Consider the following 20897-nt stretch of genomic DNA (forward strand, 5'->3'; position numbering starts at 1 on the left):
TGATACCCATAATACATCAATGGAAAAATGGTGACTTGGCTGAACAGTAAGTCAGGATAGACAGTTTTAAAGTAAATCAGTAGTGATTGTTATAATTAATATTATTTTTTCTTTATTGTTTTAAACAAATAATATGGACTAGAGAGCTTTAGTATGTGTGTATGTGTCTGCACAACCTTACAAAATTGGAGCTGAAGTCAATATGAGCTCTCCTAGTATTGTCATTTTATTGTGGTTTTACTGAAACATGCTCTGAAGTCTTTACAACAAAATGTAGTACAGGTAAATGCACACTGGGAAGCAAAGACAGCAGGTGGGAAAATCCACAACTAGTTTACATGCAAAAGCATACATACATTTTTAATCATCCACTGTTAGAATTAGTATACAATATTTTCTTGCAGTGTCAAATCTCCTCTTTTATCTGGGAAGATTTCAAGTGACTTTAAACAAAAGTTTGAAGGCTTCTTGGAAAAGTTAGGTTGTCTTTGAAAGTAAAGCACCAGAGTCAACCAGAGACAGTAGAAAGGGAAAGATGCCATTACAGTGAACAATATTACTTTTATTTCATCACATATACATGCCCCATGAATAAACCCATTTAAAGATAGAATGTTAATTTAATCATGTGGTATGTGAGGCATACCTTAGAAGTACCTTAAAGTAAAAGCAAAAGCTTAGGAAGTATCAACCACACTACTCTTTCTGCTTGTGTTTGTGTACATGTTATATTTTCAGTGCCTATACACTTGAGGGTATACAACATCCATTACTTAACTAACTCAAGTTCTTTGGTGACAGTAATGAATATACTTATAGATGTGGACTTGACATGCAGTCAATCAATTGGCAAATTACATTTAAATAATGATTGTATGCATATTAATTATGAAATATTTTTTAGAAATGAACAGCTAGGAATGCTATTACTGTTGAGAGAAATTGAGTTTTATTTGCTTTATAGCTGTAGAAATTCTTCTAACATGTTCCAGAGAGTGCTTGAAAAGACTGGACATAACTAAGCTGACGAAATGGAGCAGAATGTAATATCTGTTGCATTTATATATATATATATATATATATATAACTATTGGTTAATAGTCAGTCTTAAACCATGAAAACAGATCTCAAAAGATACTGAAGACAATTATGTCTTTGCTGTATTCAGATCATAACGTAAATCATACATTCTTTCTACAAATTTCTGTCATAAGAAGAAAAAGGTGTTAAAACAATGAGTAACAATCTATGAAATCACTTTGAGAAAGACAGACAAACAAACAAAAACCTTTCAATATACTTGTCAGGGAAAGAGAACACTAAGAACATGCAGTTTTAGCTTGTGAGTACATTCAGGCTGGAAAATAGAAATGATTTTACTATCTGAACTGTGACATTTTAGAACATGGGTGAGAAATCATAGTCTTAAAACTGAGGTTGAAGAGTTTATGAAATTTATTATATGATGCATAATACCTACAGTAGACAGAAATGGAAACTAATACTCTGTTCTAGAATTCTGTTCTACTCAAATATTACTATATCTTTCACTGAACTTTCTAAACTAAAGTCCAGTCTCCTGTTGATACAGGGTCTGAAATTTATGGCTACTGTTTAATTTGCCTCCTTGGCTTGCAGGGTCTGTCTTCACTGTTTCTGTAGGGTGTCAGTTCACAGAAAACTCCATTCTTGTGACCCTGTGTTAATGCGACAGTTGTGGATGTTCATAAACTCTGATGCAGTGGAACCACTGAAACATTGTATCATTACGAATCTGCTTTTCTAAGGACTAGGTTGGCTGCGCCTACTAATGAACACAATGAGAAATCCTTTTCTGGGTTCTGAGGTACTAAATTCATTATAGACACTGCTGTGCTCTATAATTTAGATAGCAATAGTATTTACTCTGTGTCCAATACAAAAATGAATCAGCTTAATTAAAATAGCATTATTCTGAAGAGTACACATTTTGATGAACTTTATTATCTCCTTTCATTATGGAGAGAAAAAATGATGGCCCAGTTTTCCACTGTGTCATAAGTACTTAGAAAAGAGTATTTTGTTTTATATTCTTTTAGAATTCCATCTTATATTCTTGGGTTGACCAAATACATGGGTAAATGATTAGTTGTTCTTTGCTTTTTTCCTATTTTTTTTTTTAATTCTTTCAATTTTTCCTCTCATTATTTCAGTAAAACAAAATATTACAGAAACTTGTAATGTCACATATGGGTTGGGAAGCTTAATTAATGCACTTTTATATTTCCCACTAAAGAGGGTGAATTGCTATTAAATATTATATCACACTTGAAAGACAAACACTTATTTCTTCTAAACATATACTGATGCTTTATGCTACACATGAGTACTTAAAATGACTTTGCCAAGCACTGAAAGATGTACAAAAGTAACTACTCAGCACTTGGAACTGATCAAACAAAATCTGTTAAAATATAAGTTGAAGTACTGTATCCGACAGATACAGCACTACAAAGCAAATTCAATGGACTCACCTGTGCCCCTAATAGTAATAAAGAAGAAAGAAGCCACTAAAACTGTTCCCAGAATAATAAAAATGTTAAATATATACCCTTTAGGAAGCTTCCCATTTGGAACTGTAACTCCTCATATGAATACACTTTCAAGTAAACATGTGCCAAATACACTGAATTATCGTCTTTTACTCTGGTCTGTTTTAGGGAAGGTATACGTGTCTCATATCATTTCACTTCTTCTGCAGATACCATAACTTGAAACAAAGATGTAAAAATGCTCTCTGCTGGGCAGAAAGACACTAGAAATGAACGTTCTTAGTTCTAATTAAAAATGCTAGAAAAGCTATTCTCACAATGAAACCAAAGCTTTAGATAACTTCATTAAATGACCATAGTATTTGAAATTCAAGGAACAAATGTTAGAAATACTACCTGAGAGAGGCAAAGATATCTATTATACCAGGACTCACTGCAAGCTTAGCCACGTCTCAAATACAAAGATTTTAAATATGAGGTCTACAACATGCTTATGTCTGATATTTTTTCTAGATTCCCTTGATAGTAAAAGGCTGTTTTAGAATATGATTTATCTGCCATGTTTTGTGTTAGGTTGTGTGATAAAAAGCTTATTTATACACCCACAAAAGAACCCAGAGAGATAATGGCAGGTGACTGATCCCAGATAATACCCTGCCCTGACTACTCCCAGGCCCATCGTAGTAGCCATTAGCCCATCAAAAGCCCATCTCCACAAACCCAGAGGACTGCAGAGGCACAATGGCAGTGCAGGGAACACAAATGAGGGACTCAGAGGAAGGGGCAACCTGTTGAGAGCCTGGAAGGCTCTTATGTACAGATGCCATCAACTAGGGAGACTGGAATCCAGGGCCAGGGCAGTGGCTGGAAGGATGAACACAGTTGCTGGAGGGATGCACCTTGCACTTATGTATATGTATATTCTCATCAGCTAACCGCTATCCTGCTTAGCTAAAGAAGGGAGAGGGATGAGACCACTGGTGCTGTTTGTGTGAGTGCTCTGTGTGTCTGTGTTGATGTGTGTGTGTGTGTATGCAGATGTATAAAAAGTGTTTTATACATACGTGTCTGTGTGTGCCTACAGGGCGTAAACAAGTCCTACTCTTCAGGGCTGCTGTCAGTGAGTTCTTCTCCCAGTCTGTACTCATGTCTGGGATTGCTCTGGCCCAGGTGCAGCACCTTGCACTTTGACTTGTTGAACCTGGTTCACATGGGCCCAATTCTCAAGCATGTCCATGTCCCTTTGGATGGCATCCCTTCCTTCTGGTGTATCAAGTGCACCGCTCAGCTAGGTGTCATCTGCAAACTTGCTGAGGGTGCACTTGATCCCACTGTTTATGTCATTGATAAAGATATTAAATAGTAGCAGTCTCAGGACAGACCCCAGCAGGACACCGCACATCACTGACCTCCAACTAGACATGGAGCCATTGATCACCACTCTCTGGGTCCACCCATCAAATCCATATCTCTCCAATCTGGAGATCAGGATGTCACGTGGGACTGTGTCAAAGTCCTTACAGAAGTCCAGGTGGATGACAACATTGGTCAGTCTTCCTTTGTCAACTGATGCAGCCACTCCATCATAGAAAGCCACTGGATTGGTCAGGCATGATTTGCCCTTGGTGAAGCTGCGCTGGCTGTCTTAGATCACCTCTTTGTATTGCATGTGCCTTGACATTGCTTCCAGGAGTATCTTTTCCATGATCTTCCCTGGCACAGCGGTGAGGCTCACTGGTATTTACTTCCCCAGGTCCTCCTTTCTACCATTTTTCAAAATGGGAGTGATGTTTCTCAGAAAACTGAGAACACTAGCTCAGAGGTTGACAGCTATATCTGCTCAGATGGATCCCATACTACTCATATCTATTCAAAAATCTCATTTTTTTTCTTTTTTTCTTTTTTTCTTTTTTTTCTTTTTTTCTTTTTTTCTTTTTTTCTTTTTTTCTTTTTTCCCTTAACACCTCCTCATATTCATTAGGTTAAGGTCATTATGGCTAAAAAAAGGCACACAGTGAAATTTCTACAGTTTTCTGTTTCCTCCTTTCTCATTTCTTGAGAATTTCCTCTTGTTATTTCACCTGTTGTGTCTGTAAATTTACATGTAATAGAATAAAAATATGTATCTTCAGATGCCTTAGCAACGATTATTTTTTTTTTCTAATTGATTCATCTTTCAATTGTTCATAGTAGAACATCTTCTTCTTATAGCTCTCTTGTTCAGACTTCAAAACATTCATGTGCTCTGTTCCTGTTCAGTGGGTGGCATACTATTTAGTCATATTTACTTACAGACGAAGTTTCTCAGAAATGGATCACTGAAGTAGTTCTCTTAATACTACAGTTCAGTATCTTCTAAACATAGGCCCAGTCCTCTCTTGTGAGTATGAAGACTAAACTGATTAAGTAAGTATTTTATCATTCAATATGAAGTGCAGGATAAGTGCCTCACAGAACAGGATTTGGTGTAACTACAGTAGAAAAGACCCTCACATTTTGTCTGGTACTTTCAGAAAGCTGGGCTTTTTGAAACTCTTGTTTACTTCAAGCAGTCTTCACTGAATACTCATAGCTCTTGAAAATAAAATCATTTAGCAAGCATTTTTAAAAAAACATAATATAAAACGAAAATTATAACTGTTGCGTGTCTCACTTATTGATCAGACATAACACATAGCCTTAATGCTATGAAAAGGCTATTCCCCTCAAACCAAGATTTTACATGAATAAACAACAAATTTAATGATATATTAAAATGAATCTTAATAGTGACATATTTTTGGAAAGTAAACCAGACTTAGATGTAAAGTGGATCAACCAGAAACACTTGGCAGCTGCTGTAGTTTTAGTTTCTTTCCTTCATCATTTTAGAGAAAAATCAAAAACATTGTCTCTTCAGCAGATGGTAAGCATTCTTCCAACATACCATCTCCATTTCAGTTTGCAAGTACTGTTTTTCCGTTTTTGTTTGTTTGCTTATTTGTCTTAAAAGCTCAATTAATATATATATATTTAATCCATTACTCAGATATTTCTATGACAGAAATAGAAAAGGCAATGGATAGACTATAGTTTGAGTTTTAATGTAAATCAAAATGAACTTGTTTTGCATCTGAGCTGTCTGTAATAGAGGAATTTTCAGGAATCTTAAAATTTTGAAAGAAAATCTTAGAGCTAACTGAGGAGAGTACTACACAGGTCATAACTGTTCTTTTGATCGCCTTGTATACTTCTCACTGCTCAGCTTGCCATCCCTTTGATATTCAGTTTATTCCTATGTCGATGGTGCTACTGAAGTGATCTTCATAATACTTTACTAGACCCGAATGTGATTTAATCATGTAAAAAGTATCATGGGCAGCATTGTGTCTTACAAATTTTTATTTAATTCACCAGGGCTTGCAGAGCTTAAGCATTATACAATAGTGTAAATATAAGGCATCTTCAGACAGCTGAGGAATGTCATTAGAAGAATAATGATTTCAGAAATAATCTGAATTAAAGGGTTGAAGTACCAATAGAATCTCTCAATGATTGCAGAAGAGAGATAACAAAGCAGTCTCTTCATTTCTCTTGCTCTTCTGAGGTATCTTTGCTAACGGTTGCTGATGGATCTGGGTTACTTGTTCTAATTATACGTTTTGACTGTAAACTGAATAAATATCTTTCTCAGTTGTCCCTGTGTTTACATAGTTAAGAAAAGAATATATACTATACATAACACATATCATACTATTAAAAGTAGTCTCATTACAACTTGCTTGCTACGTCACAGAATCACAAAATGGTTGAAATTGGAAGGCACCTCCGGAGGACATTTAATCCAACCTCTTGCTCAAAACAGGGTCAGCTAGAGAAGACTGTTCAAGCCTATATCCAGGGGGACTTTGAATATCTCCAGCAATGGAGACACTACAACTTCTCCTGGCAAACTCTTCCAATGTTTGAGCAACTTCACAGCAAAACAAACCAAACCAACCAACCAACCAACCAACCAACCAAACAAACAAAAATCAAAATATTTTTTTTCTGATGTTTAAATAGAATTTCTTGTATTTCTATTTGAGACAACTGCCTCTTGTCCTCTCACTGAGCACCACTAAGAATGTGACTCCATCTTTCTTGCTCCCTGCCATCAGGGATCTACACAGATAGATAAAATCCCCTCGAGCACACTCTTCTCCATGTTGAAAACTCTCAACTCTCATTCTCCATTCCTGTAATCACTTGCATGGCCCTCTGCTGGACTTGCTCCATTATGTCTATGTCTCTTTTCACTACAGACCCCTGCACGGGACCCAACACTCCAGATGTGTCTCACCATTTCTGAAGAGAAAGGAAGGATTACCTCACCTGGCCTGGTGGCAACAATCCTCTTAATGTAGCCAAGGTAGTCATTGGCCTTTTTTACTGCAAAGGTACATCAATGACTCATGGTCAGATTGTTATCTCCCAGTATCCCAAGGTCTTTCTCTACAAAGCTGCTTTCCACAGTCAGCTACCAGCCTGTGTTAGTGTTTCATATTACTCTTCCAGAGGTGCAGGACTTGGTGTTTCCCCACTGCTGAACTTTATGAGGTTCCTGTTAGCCCATTTTGTCAGCCTGTTGAGGTCTCTCTGAATGTTTCTGAATAACTATTTGCTATATAAACTATTTCTCCCACTTTTGCTCTGTAAAATTGTTTAGGGTTCACTTGGTCCCATCATCCATGTCATTAGTAAAGATTTTAAGGAGCAATAGCCCCAGTATTTCCTCCTGGGGTACACCGTGGGTGACCAGACTCCAGCTGGACTTTAGGCCACTGTTCAGAAGCCTTCCTGTTGTATCTGTCCTTATACTTACCTTCCACCCTAAAATTGTCCTTTTGTCATGTGTTCAAAGTTTGGAGGTCAAGAGGAATCCATCTGTTTAGAAGGACTCCAGTTGAACACCTAAATATCACCACTGAAGACAGGAAGTTACGTCTGAGCATGAGGGAGCACTTCTTTACTGTGAGGGTGACAGAGCACTGGAACAGGTTGCCCAGAGAGGTTGTGGAGTCTCCTTCCCTGGAGACATTCAAAACCTGCCTGGATGTCATCCTGAGCAATGTGCTTTAGGTGATCCTGCTCAGCAGGGGGGTTGGACTAGATGATCTTCAGAGGTCCCTTCCAACCTCAGGCATACTGTGATTCTGTCATTCTGTGATTATCAAAACCAGTATTAGTGACAACACAATCTCATAATATTGATCCTCCAATTTAAGTACATCACTAAAAGCGTGTTAAATCATCTACAGAAACATGAAATAAAAGGTACATTTTTGAAAAAGCACTGTAATACTTTCAAGTGGTCCAGCCCTGCCAGAGACTACAGGGGTTATACAAGCCAATCACAGCATATCACCAAGTTTCAATGTCCTTATCAGTGATTTCAGGAAATGATGGTTACCTTTTACTTGGGCTCAAGTCTCAAAAGAAATCATTCACTAATAACAGTAAAATGATTTGACATTTATGAATTAAAAACATCAAGTGATTAACAAAAATTGCTTGGATTCACTGTTGTGCAGTGTAACAGTGCAGGCTGTAGATACAGCTCTTTCCTCATTTTGTGGAATTTTAATTCTGCAAAGTGGTGTAAATCTCTACTTTAAAAATACAGTTCTTTCACTGTCACATTTCTAACCACAGCTGCTTTCTGTGCTTGTCTGACTGACTTGGGAGGACAGCAGGGCAAAGTCACTGCAGAACCTTTCAGTGTTTTGGTCTGGTAGAAAACAATTGTGAGTGGCATTGTGTCGGGTGAAGACAAAAACCAAATGGAACAGAATTTTCCCTGTCTTTAGAGGGATGTGGTACTCTAAATTAGATTAGGAGCATGACTTTAATATAACAGCAATTGACATGTGGGAATGTAAGAAAGATGTGGATGCTACTGCCATGAGAACCCTCAGAAACCAAATGTCAAAGCGAAAAGATCAGCATCCACACCTGCATAGCTACCTGATCTTTGCAAATTAGTAATGTACAAATACAGGTCAGACTTGTAAAAGACAGAGCTTTCTCCTTCCTTCTGGGTCAATCTGGTAAAAAAAAAAAAAAAAAATTAAAAAAAATTTAAGTGCAACATGCTTCTGTTTGTTAAGCCATGTATTATTTATCAGTAATAAATTGGGAATTTTAAGCTCAGCTACATTTACAACTCTTCGGTACCAGTCACATTTAACATATGTATCTTGAGAAAATGATATTTATAAAATCAGTTTTAATAATGTTGCTGCAGGAGTAGGACGGGGTGTAACAAGAGAAATGAATTAAAAATGCTCATGCATTATTAATACTGAATATATAATGTCTATCAAGGAAGGAACTGCAATAGTTTAATAAGATACTATTCTATGGATATTGATGTGTCAATAACTCTCAAGCGATTGGTATATTCATTCACAACTTATTAAAGATTTATTGGTGTTTAATTCTAAGCAAACTCTAATATGAGACTTATCTGGAAAAAGAGGCAAACTTTTAATAATATCTCATCGTTTGTTTATTTTTAATATAATTTATCCAGTAATACTTTTGCAGCAAAATGTTTGTCACTCAGACTGAAATGTTGTTCATAGTTTATTAAAGATTTATTGCTGTTTCATCCCAGAGGAACACTTGCATGATATGCATTATAGAATTCTAAAGAGTGCAAAGTAACAACAAAGAATAGCTCTATTCACTAATATGTTATTTTGTGATTTTAAAAGTATGACGCTAATTTTGGGACATGGCATTTATTCACTGAAAATGTGATAAATGTTTTACATATTTTATTAAGTTTTCTGGGGAATTTCATTGATGAGCATTGTTGAGTTTGGCACTCTTGGCTGAAGATACACTGTGCCCATTTCTTTCAGAGAGAGCACCAAGGCAGCAGAGCAGTTAATGCCATACAAGAAAATCTGATTTGCTTGTAGTAATCTAACATAACTGGGTGAATGACTTTCAAAAGAAAATTAGCAGTATGTAGGAGAAGAAAAGGTAAATGCAGAAGACAGGATATCTAAGTTTATTTAATTCCTGTTGTGAAAATTTGCAAATGCTGAACTGCAGCTGAAAGACAATAGGATACAATATGATTCCGATACAATCTACTGATGTAAATGAAGATACCCAAAAAAGTCACTTTGGGTCATAGTTTTTCATGATGCAGTAGCATGGCAAAAAGCTTTTTATGGGCTATGAAAGGCTATGCTTGGTACAGATGTGAAATTAAAGGTTCTTGTACTGAAATGTGCTTTTCATAGTTTATCATATTTAACAGTTATTTCTGTAAATCTGTGCAAAGTGAGAATAAAATAACATATTGTTTTAGTTATATTTTAAAACCATCTTTCCTTCACTTTTCAAAGACAAAATGTCTTCGCCAGGTGTAAGTCACTAAAAAAAATCAGACTCCTAGTGTATCACTTCATATTTCATTAAATATGCTAGATAAAGTTCTTTCCTGCTCTCAGCTACCTTATTTGAATCTATATCTACATAGAAAGGTATGCACTACATCAGCATGCGTAAGATCCAAAGGAAGAATTAAAATATCCCTAGTTACCTTTGTGACTGTGAGAAAACTTACTGTCCTTCAATGACAACAAATAGTGTTTGACCTTCAATTTCTTTTTGTAGCCCATTTTAGCTGTGAACCTTTGTAGGTTTATGCAGATTTGCAGATTTAATGCTTCTTCTCAGCAATCATGTATTAATTTCCAAAACTCTTAGCAATTCAGTCTAGCAGATCACTGTATATTCTGAAGACTCAGCCTTAATAAAAAAAAAAAATAATAAAATCTAAGCATCAAAAGTTGACTGAAAAAAAGCAATTTTACACAGTTTAGCAGTCTATAAAAATACAAGTAAATAGATATCGTAAATCACTAATAGAATACTGAAACTTTTCAGAACATAATGTAACTAGGCTAAAAAGTACTGCAGATATAACTCCTAGCAAATCTTTCAAAGCAGTCTCAATTAATCTTAATTTTTACTGTAACATTTATCAGAATTAACACACGAAAGATTATATATGTGAGCTATTTATATGATAATGAAATTGTATAAAATCTGCACTATGCACGAATCAAGCATTTATATTTGCTTCCTTTCTTGCTGTGTTTATTTAGCTCTATTTGCAATATCGTAATTTATTTTCATATGCCATACTTATGAAATAGGAAAAGTAATCTATAGAAGTTTTTATCCATAAAAGGGACCATACTGTTAAGAATTTTATAGTTCCCAGTGTCCCAGAGATCAGCCATGTCAGTTTAGGCAAGTGGTAATCTTTGTGCTCCTCTTTTTTCATCTGTAAAATGGGGGATTTAATGCTCTCCATGCATATTGCATCGAACAGACATTATGAGGATAAAAAAATCCATAATGGTTATATAACTTTCAGATATTATGCCAACAATTATATATGCTATAAGACTAGATAGGTAAAGCACAATTTCACATAAGTTATTTTTCATTTTAAAATCCTGTATGTCCAGTTATCCAGTGAAAACTCTATTTTAAGAGACATTTTGACTTGCTATGTATAATTTCTAGAAAGAGGTATACATACAATTTATAAATATGTACTTTTTAGTTTTAGAAAGTCATTAGCACTCAGTTTTTGTCTCATACATAAGCATGAATTTATACTAATTATATGTGAACAGTGTAACAAATTTCGTTCATGAGAATATTAACATAGTTTGGGAAAGCTGAGGTATCTGTAGTTATTCTCTTTGTCTTACCAATTCCTAGGAATTTTGTAAAAAAAGGCCCAAAAAGTGAAAATAAACCACATTTAGTACGTGGACATTTGATAAATCCTGCTGGTGAGAAGTAAAGTGATCAGAAACAACTTAATTTGGTTAATGATATTATCATTCTGTTGCCATTTTCTTCATTCATTTCCTTGGATTGTGCCAGACACTCTCACCTATGTGCCTGGTAAGAACATGGAGCAGAACATCACGGAAAATATGCTGAGGCACATGGAAAATAAAGAGATCATTTATGTGTATAAAATTCAGAGTGCACAATTCCTTTACTTCTGATATTTAAGGTACTTATGACCTTAATATTTCAAATCTTATAATCATTCTCACACAAATTTTAGTAGAGGAGAAAGTATTACATATGCCTATAACATACCTATATGATTTTGTATATTGAAATATAATATGAAAAATTAAAAATATGTATAGTGTGTCCTTTCTTTCTCTCTCCCAACTTCAAACAATTTATATTTATTAAGACAATGTGACTTGGACAGATATTTTGTAGGTTCATCCTGATCTAAAATCTTACGTAGAATCATCACTCCTATCCTGAGTTGGAAAGAACCTACAAGGATCATCGAGTCCAAACCCTGGCTCCACATAGGGCCACCCAAAAATCAGACCATGTGTCTGACAGTGTTGTCCAAACACTTCTTGAACACCAGCAGGCTCAGTGATGTGATCACTTCCCTGGGGAGCCTGTCCCAGTGCCCGATCACCCTCTGGGTGAAGAATCTTTCCCTAACACCCAGCCTGACCCTCACCTGTCCCAGCTCCATGCCATTCCCTCGGGTCCTGTCGCTGTCCCCAGAGAGCACAGCTCAGCGCCTGCCCCTCCGCTCCCCTCGTGAGTGAGCTGCATGCTGCCATGAGGCCTCCCCTCAGCCTTCTCTGCTCTGGGCTGAACAAACCAAGGGAACTCAGCAGCTCCTCATACATCTTCGCCTTTAGACCCTTCACCATTTTCACATCCCTTCTTTGGATGCTCTATAGTAGTTTTCTATCTTAAACAAGATAAGAAATAAGCAGAGAAAAAAAATTCTTACTTCAGGCAGCGTCCTGATATTGAATTAACTGCATAACCTGAAACACCAGAGTTTAATAATGCAAATATTCCGTTTTCTCTTTGCCTCTTTATCTATTATTACAAAAACAATCAGGTTGTTTTGTGTTAGTTTACATTTTACTTGATTTTCTTCTTAATATTTTTGTGAAATTGATGTACAAAGAAAGAAATTGTAAAAATGTATAATTTGATTTTCCTGCAAGAGATTATCAAAGTCACAGTCATCATTATGTTTTAAGCATTCTCATTCTAATGCATATATATTTACAAAAAATGCATAGCTTCTTCTATGAACTGAGCATAAATTGAAAGTCTGTGACGTGAAGGAGTTAAGATAACTTGCTGTATTGGCTGCATCATAAAGAATTCCATTTCCATACTCATGTTTTCTATGGAGATTATTTGAGAAGTGCTTTAATTTCCTCTCTTCACTTCCAAGACACTATGGGCAAATTGTTTTTAAGTACCAGTTTTAATCTATTACATTTAATGACATTATTCCAGTTTTATATTAATGTCAGGTTTCACTGACACTAATAAATAGCATCAGACTGATTTGTTTATTTATTTATTTATTTTATGTATTGACTTGTTTCTTGGTCCCTGACATGTTTAATCACTAGCCAACACTACCAGAATGTGGTAGTAAGAATAAAGAAAATGTTTCCCTCCAGATACAGCAAATTCAAGGTCTGATACCTTTTAAATATTCCTCATGAATTAAATGGAGCTACATTTAATGTGAAAGCTTTGTAGCTTGCAAGCTTAGAATTGGACAAACATTAAACAAGCACAAACAAAAAAGATCTTATGCTACTAGTGTAATGGGACTATCAGCTTTAGTGTATCGAGTTTTGGTTGAAACGCTTTCATTGCTTTATTTCAATACCAAGAAATACTGAACAGTGTTCCTGGGAGACTGAAAATCTGAATATTTATGAATATGGGACCAATGATTAAGATAAAAGCCTCTCTTTGCTGATCACAGACTGTTCTCTTTGGCTAAAATAATAAAACAAAATAATGTTGCAACATAAAAAAGTCAGAGCTTGCTGAAGGTCAGCAAATGTGCTGCAGGCATTGAATTTGATGGTCACATCTGTCCATAGGGCAGAGTGTTTCTAAAGAGTAAAAGGCAAATACTATACTTTAGGGCATATGCATAAAAATACTGCATACTTTCATTAATATAAAATAATGTTTTCATGGTTCTTTAAGAAGGAAATAATAAAAAAAAAATGATGTCAAGCTGACACAATAACTTGATATTCTTTGGAATCCAGGTGCAAGTATTTGAATATTGTTCAGAAAAAATAAATAAATTAATAAATCTAACTTTGAGAATTAAAGATGTCCAGGTGTTGTCTAACTCAATCACCTCTGTGCTCTTAAAAACAGATGGTTTTGGTTTTGTACAGATAAGTTCATAGGCCAATTAAGGATGGGTAGGCTGTTGTACATATTTCATTTTAAAATTTCACTCCTATACCATTTTAGTAAATAATAAATTCACAGAGCCATACCATAGTGTGTATAACTGGTCACTTTTTACTTGTAAAGAGAGACAGACAATTGCCTAAAAGTATATATATATAATTGGTATTTTAAAGATGTGTTTTCTGGGCCCCATTTTATTTTGATGTTAGAAGTATATATGGAAAACTCTGAAATGTTCACTATTATTTGTACTGAGCAATTTTAACTTGCTACAAAGCACCAAGTATCAATACAGATTTTCTCCTTTTTTTTTTTTTCTATTTTCCTGCTCATTCTATACACTTTGTAAGATCCCTTTGCTATTTCCTTCATTAGTTACTGCCATCTTGTTATTAGTCTTCCATCATTAGTTACTGCAGAAACATTTGTGTTTTAAGCCAACTTTTAGTTATGTAAATGCAAAAATGTGTCCACTGACCATTTTTTCCATATCTCCTGCCTCCTGAATAGATGAATGAATACCAGTGAGAAGTTGTGATGTATTCTGGCGACCATGTCAGTTTCTGCATGTTATTTTAAAACTTGTCCTGTCCTGGAGAATTATTAATTTTCTTATGGAGAATTATTGCCATTGTCAGTACAGTAACCAAGTGCCCCTTAGACAATAATGCATGTATTTTCACAGTATTCTTGTAAAATATTTGGCTGTGTTATCACCATTTCACAAATAGGAAGTTGAAGTGGAAAAAGGACAAAAGTTTCTAATTTTGATGCCTTATTTTGTATATTGACAAACCCTTTTTCAGAATCTTTGCTACAGCAGAACTTATGATGTGTTCAAGGTACGGCAATTGTGGACTTTGCTTGTTGTTACATGAGCTCAGCACTGCAAATCATATCCTGCCAGTTCCCCTGGTAATATGTGAACTGTGAGGCAGTGTATTATTTTTTGCAATGTAATTGCTGGATTTGGTCCTCCTGAAAGAAGGGTAGACACAGTGACAGGAAAAAAAAAAAAAAAAGCTAACATGAACGTGAACACAAAACACAATTTAAAAGCTTTCTGAACAAGTGACAACTTTTTTCTCTCATTTTCATTCTCACTGCTGCATTGATTTTTTTTTTTTTTAATCAAAAAGCAAAATACTCCATGATGAGCCATTAGAAGTATTTTATAAATACACTCTGAAAACAGTTGATATACTACATGAATCAGTCATGAATTTGTACCCAACTAGCCAGAAATATGAGAACACTATATAAGAAAGATGATAAATATCTGAGAATTTCTTGTCATAACTTTACTGTAACTCCCCATAAAGTCTGAATTCCATGCCAATGTTCAGGTACTAGAGTTTCAGTTGTTAAACCGGGCATGTTATTATTTTTCTCTCAATTTATTTATTTATTTATTATTTTATAATTGTTCATTTCAACAATAACTGTTAGCTCAGTTATGTCCAACAAGATAGAACTGTCCTATATAAAAAGCTTATTAATTATGCAGCCAAGCTTTCGTTTCACACTTTGGCCTTTCAGCTCACAATTCTTACAACCCCTGCTATGCAGTTCTCTCTGCTGCTGAATGGACACATGATGTCCAAGCAATGGAGCATGCAAAGGGAGAAGGAGGGTGCAGGGGAGGAGGAGAAACTGAGGTTCCTGAATTTAGATATTGGACAGTTCCAGTAAGAATATTTACTTGTTTATCTTTTTCTCCCTGTTCAGTCTTCTTGAAGCTGTGACTCATGACTGTAAATGCTGTTTGCTGTTTCGTGAGAAAAGTGGCATTAACATTTTATTTTTCTCATGCTCAAAACTGCAAAAGCAATTGTGCATAAATCCTAGGTAAGAGTATCACTGCTCTGCAGAGGATAAGCATGACAGCTTGCAACTTTAAACACAAGTATTTGAGAAGGTGACATGGAAGATACACAAGAAACATAGCAACTTCCTTTTCAAGGTAGAGATGGAAGTTCTCTGTCAAACAGTCATGCTTTCAATAAAGTTATGAAAACTTAAGTTATGAAAACTTTAATTATGAAAACTTAGAATTCAAAGGGAATTGTTATTCCGTTCTCATATGCTAGCGGTCTCCTAGTTTGTTCAAGGAGTTTCAATTCAGTATGAGAAAGTTGAAAAGTAGTAGAAGGACTGGAAGGCATGTCCTACAAGGAGAGGATGAGGACACTTGGGTTATCTAGTCTGGAAAAAAAGAAGGCTAAGAAGTAATCTCATTGCTCTTTACAACTTCCTGAGGAAAAGAACTGGAGAGGAAGGTGCCCGTCTCTTCTCCCTGGTAACCAATGACAGTATACATGGGAAATGCATAAAGCTGCACCAGGGGAGGTTCAGACTGGGGTTTAGGGTCTTTACTGTGAGGCTGGTCAAACACTGAAACAGGCTTCCTAGTGAGGTGGTTGGTGCCCCATGCCTGTCAGTGTTCAAGAGCCATTTTTACTATGCCCTCATTAATATGCTTTAACTTTTGGTTAGGCCTGAAGAGCTCAGACAGTTGGACACAATGATCTTTGAAGGTCCCTTGAAATTGATCTATTCTATTCTATTCTATTCTATTCTATTCTATTCTATTCTATTCTATTCTATTCTATTATTCTATTCTATTCTATTCTATTCTGCTCTGCTCTGCTCTACTCTACTCTATTCTACTCTACTCTACTCTACTCTACTCTATTCAGAGTAAAAGCAGTAGAAATATTTAGTCACTGCCTTCTTAATATACAGTCAGTATAAGTATGACTGTCCAGATGCAACCATATAGCTTCTGGGATAACCACTTGGCACAGCCTTTTCTTTGGAGCATCAGGTTTCTCAGTATGGTCATCTGTGTTATCGATTGGTGCAAGGTCTAAGTCAACAGACACCATAAGATGCAGTATCATAGGTTTCAGGCTCCCAGCAAAATGTTTAATAGGATTAGGCAGAGAGGAGATCCTATTTGCTTGCAATCAATAATTATTACACCAACTGCTGTTCTTTAAAGACTCCCTAAATGCTGAACACCCAACTACTTTACCTTGTGGAAGTCTTATAACAAGATACAGTAGAACCATTTTCTGCCTCATCATTGCAGGATAAGAAATGTAAGGATAGAACAACCTAGGACAGAGTTGCCCAGTTACAGTTTAAGCATCTGGTACTGCAACTGATGTGAAAGGATCACTTACTAGGAGTGTATGCCACTGAATATCATATGGTATTTTTCACATGTTCATTTTACAGTTTCATTGCAGTAATTTAGATAGATAGAAGGTCATTTTAAACTTTGCCTTTCTGTAGCCCTTCATCAACGATACATGAATGAGTCTTATGAATCTTGCCTAAGCCTTGTATGATAGATGAGTACTTCAAGCATTTGTAAAAAGATTTGTTTTAGTATTGCCAGTCAGTAATATGAAAAGATACTGTAAAATATGATTAAATTTTTTTCCATCATTTCTAAAAAAACATGTCAAAAGTTAAATACATTTAAATAAAGTATTCTGCACATGCTGCCTCTTCCTATTACAGTGAGCAACACATTAAGGTTACTACTAGTTGCTTATCCACCGGGTAGGAGAACACATAATTCTTTAAGCAATATGTTTTTTTTTTTTCTTTATTATTATTTATGACTCTAGCAAATTAGTTGATTTGGAAACTATGGACCTAAGTCAGCAATACATTTATTTAAATATATGCTTACTTCTACAGTTTTTCATCAAGGCAATAATGCTTTTTAAAACTTTAAAGCTATTTTGCTTTTAGTGTAAGGCCCACTGATTTTACTGAAAGAGTAATAAAATTAAGTTTTCTAGATCAGTTCTTAAATATCCAGGAGGGTAAGAAAGTAAGGAAACAATTGCAATGAATGAAAAAAAAAAAACAAAAAAACACCTTGATTTTGCAAGGTGGCAAAGCAGAGATTAGCTCTTCATTATTTTTGGTAAGATTTTTCAATATAAATTCTAAAATTATTAGAGCAAGAAAACAATAGTACAGAGAGTGGGACAAAAATATAACATTACCTATAAAAGTGAACAGAAGAAAATGTGACATAAGAAGTGAATGCATAGAGGGGCAAATGGAGGACAAGAACACAGCAGTTCTGGGGAAAGGGAATATGCTTGATGACTGAGAACAGTAAACTCTAATATGGGAATTCTGTATGGATAACTTTAATTTCGTTCAAATAAATTTATTTCCATTTGGTACAATTTTGTTTACATGAAGGTAATACTGACATCTGGACTGCCATCATTTAAGATGTTCATTTATTCCTTTGAATCTGTATTCATCTGAAGATTCTTCTTTGTGTAATCAGGATGTTCTAAGCAAGGGACAAACTATAAACCCCGCATATCAACACTTCTTATTAGCAGCTCAAAGTACAAAAGAAACTTCTACAGAACAGTTGCAGTTATCAAACTTGACACATTAGTTTGCTGAGAAACTGAGAGAATGTTAACAAGTGTGAGTGAGAGGTTAGAAGGCATGAGATTAAATGTTAACTTTTTGTTGATAAGACATTTTAAAACACATATGTGAAAATTATTCCAGAACTAAATATAAACAAATATATAAAGGAAAATATCTTGTGGATACCATAAGGCTGTCTTTTTTTTTTTCTTTCTTTCTTTTCTTCTTCTTCTTCTTCTTCTTCTTCTTCTTCTTCTTCTTCTTCTTCTTCTTCTTATTCTTCTTCTTTTTTATTTTTCTTGATATAGAAACAAACAAACAAACAAACAAAAAATAAATAGTAATTTGTCCAGAAATAGGAATGCTAGTAATGGCATAAAAAGGAAGAGTATTCATGACATATTTGCTAAGGTTATTTTTATAACTGGTTTAGGACACCTAAGCTTTCATGGGATTCTGACTCTGTGTGCTTATTGGTGGGGTGCACTGGGCACGAACCTACAGATAAGAGGAGGACCTGGGAAACTATAGACTGGTGAGGCTCACCGCTGTGCCAGGGAAGATCATGGAAAAGATACTCCTGGAAGCAATGTCAAGGCACATGCAATACAAAGAGGTGATCTAAGACAGCCAGCGCAGCTTCACCAAGGGCAAATCATGCCTGACCAATCCAGTGGCTTTCTATGATGGAGTGGCTGCATCAGTTGACAAAGGAAGACTGACCAATGTTGTCATCCACCTGGACTTCTGTAAGGACTTTGACACAGTCCCACGTGACATCCTGATCTCCAGATTGGAGAGATATGGATTTGATGGGTGGACCCAGAGAGTGGTGATCAATGGCTCCATGTCTAGTTGGAGGTCAGTGATGTGCGGTGTCCTGCTGGGGTCTGTCCTGAGACTGCTACTATTTAATATCTTTATCAATGACATAAACAGTGGGATCAAGTGCACCCTCAGCAAGTTTGCAGATGACACCTAGCTGAGCGGTGCACTTGATACACCAGAAGGAAGGGATGCCATCCAAAGGGACATGGACATGCTTGAGAATTGGGCCCATGTGAACCAGGTTCAACAAGTCAAAGTGCAAGGTGCTGCACCTGGGCCAGAGCAATCCCAGACATGAGTACAGACTGGGAGAAGAACTCACTGACAGCAGCCCTGCAGAGAAGGACTTGGGAGTTCTGGTGGATGAAAAGCTCAACATGCACCAGCAGTGCACACATGCAGCACAGAAGGCCAACTTCATCCTGGGCTGCATCAACAGAGGAGTGACCAGCAGGTCAAGCGAGGGGATTGTCCCCCTCTGCTCTGTTCTTGTGAGGCTCCACTTGGAGTACTGGGTCCAGGTCTGGGGCCCTCAATACAAAAAGGATGTTGATCTGTTAGAACGGGTCCAGAGGAGGGCCACCAAGATGATCAGGGGGCTGGAGCACCTCTGCTATGAAGAAAGGCTGAGAGAGCCAGGGCTGTTCAGCCTGAAGAAGAGAAAGCTCTGGGGGGACCACATTGCAGCCTTTCAGTACTTAAAAGGGTCTTTTAGAAAAGATGTAGATCAACTTTTTGCTCACTCAGATAATGACATGGAATGCTTTTAAACTAAAAGAGGGGAGATTTAGATTAGGAGGAAATTCTTCACTCAGAGAGGATGGTGAGGCACTGGAACAGGTTGCCCAGAGAAGCTGTGGATGTCCCATCCCTGGAATTGTTCAAGACCAGGTTAGATGAGGCCCTGGGCAACCTGATCTAGTGGATGGCATCCCTGCCCATGGCAGGAATATTGGAACTAGATGATCTCTAAGGTCCCTTCCAACCAAAGCCATTGTATGATTCTATGTCTTGCACTCAAGCAGAAAAGCAGAGTTTCTTGGGTGTGTTTCCTGTCAGGGTGACCTATTATACTTATTTATGACATTGACTGTCTGAAAACATGGATTGTTTTCTGTATAAGAGATATTTATATAGCTGAAAATGGTATTTGGAGACTTAGAATATTTGCCTGAGGGTAGATCTCATGTTAAGATAAACATACCAATAGAGCAAGCTACATGTTTTTATCCCTTCAGTCAATAAATGCATATTCCCATAAAGTTAGGGGCATAGGGACATTGAGCCTTTGTTTGACAGGTCATGGGCAGTTTGGAGCTTTGAGACTATAGGATGGGTGCTGATACCAAAAAATTACAGAGAAAGGTGGTGCCTTGACTATGTCTGTGAAAAACACTATGGAAAAGTGCAGCAGACAATCTAGTGGAAAATAGTTACTCCACTTTAACATTATTTCTAATGACTACAGTAGTTAAGTTTAGCTTATGTCCTTAAGCATGAGGACATTCCATCTCTTTTTTCTCCATCTTCCAAATGCAGTTCATATTTGTGCATTTAACACTAGGAGGGACTATTTAGATCATCTATTCTGTATTTTTTTGTAAGACAAAACAAGCTATCAAGTCATCGTTACTTTGAGTCATAACAAAATATTCAGAAACATCCAATTTTGATATAAGTTGGATGAAATTTTAGCTTTTTACTGCATTATAGTTCTCAGGTTTCTAATGTCAATGTCCAGTCATTGGCTGATGATGTTTCTTATGTGGTAAAGGAAATAACATTTTTCTTTCAGGACTATCTTGCTTTTAAGGCATTTTT

Source organism: Cygnus atratus, chromosome 1 (assembly GCF_013377495.2).
Source record: "Cygnus atratus isolate AKBS03 ecotype Queensland, Australia chromosome 1, CAtr_DNAZoo_HiC_assembly, whole genome shotgun sequence".
Lineage (NCBI taxonomy): Eukaryota > Metazoa > Chordata > Aves > Anseriformes > Anatidae > Cygnus > Cygnus atratus.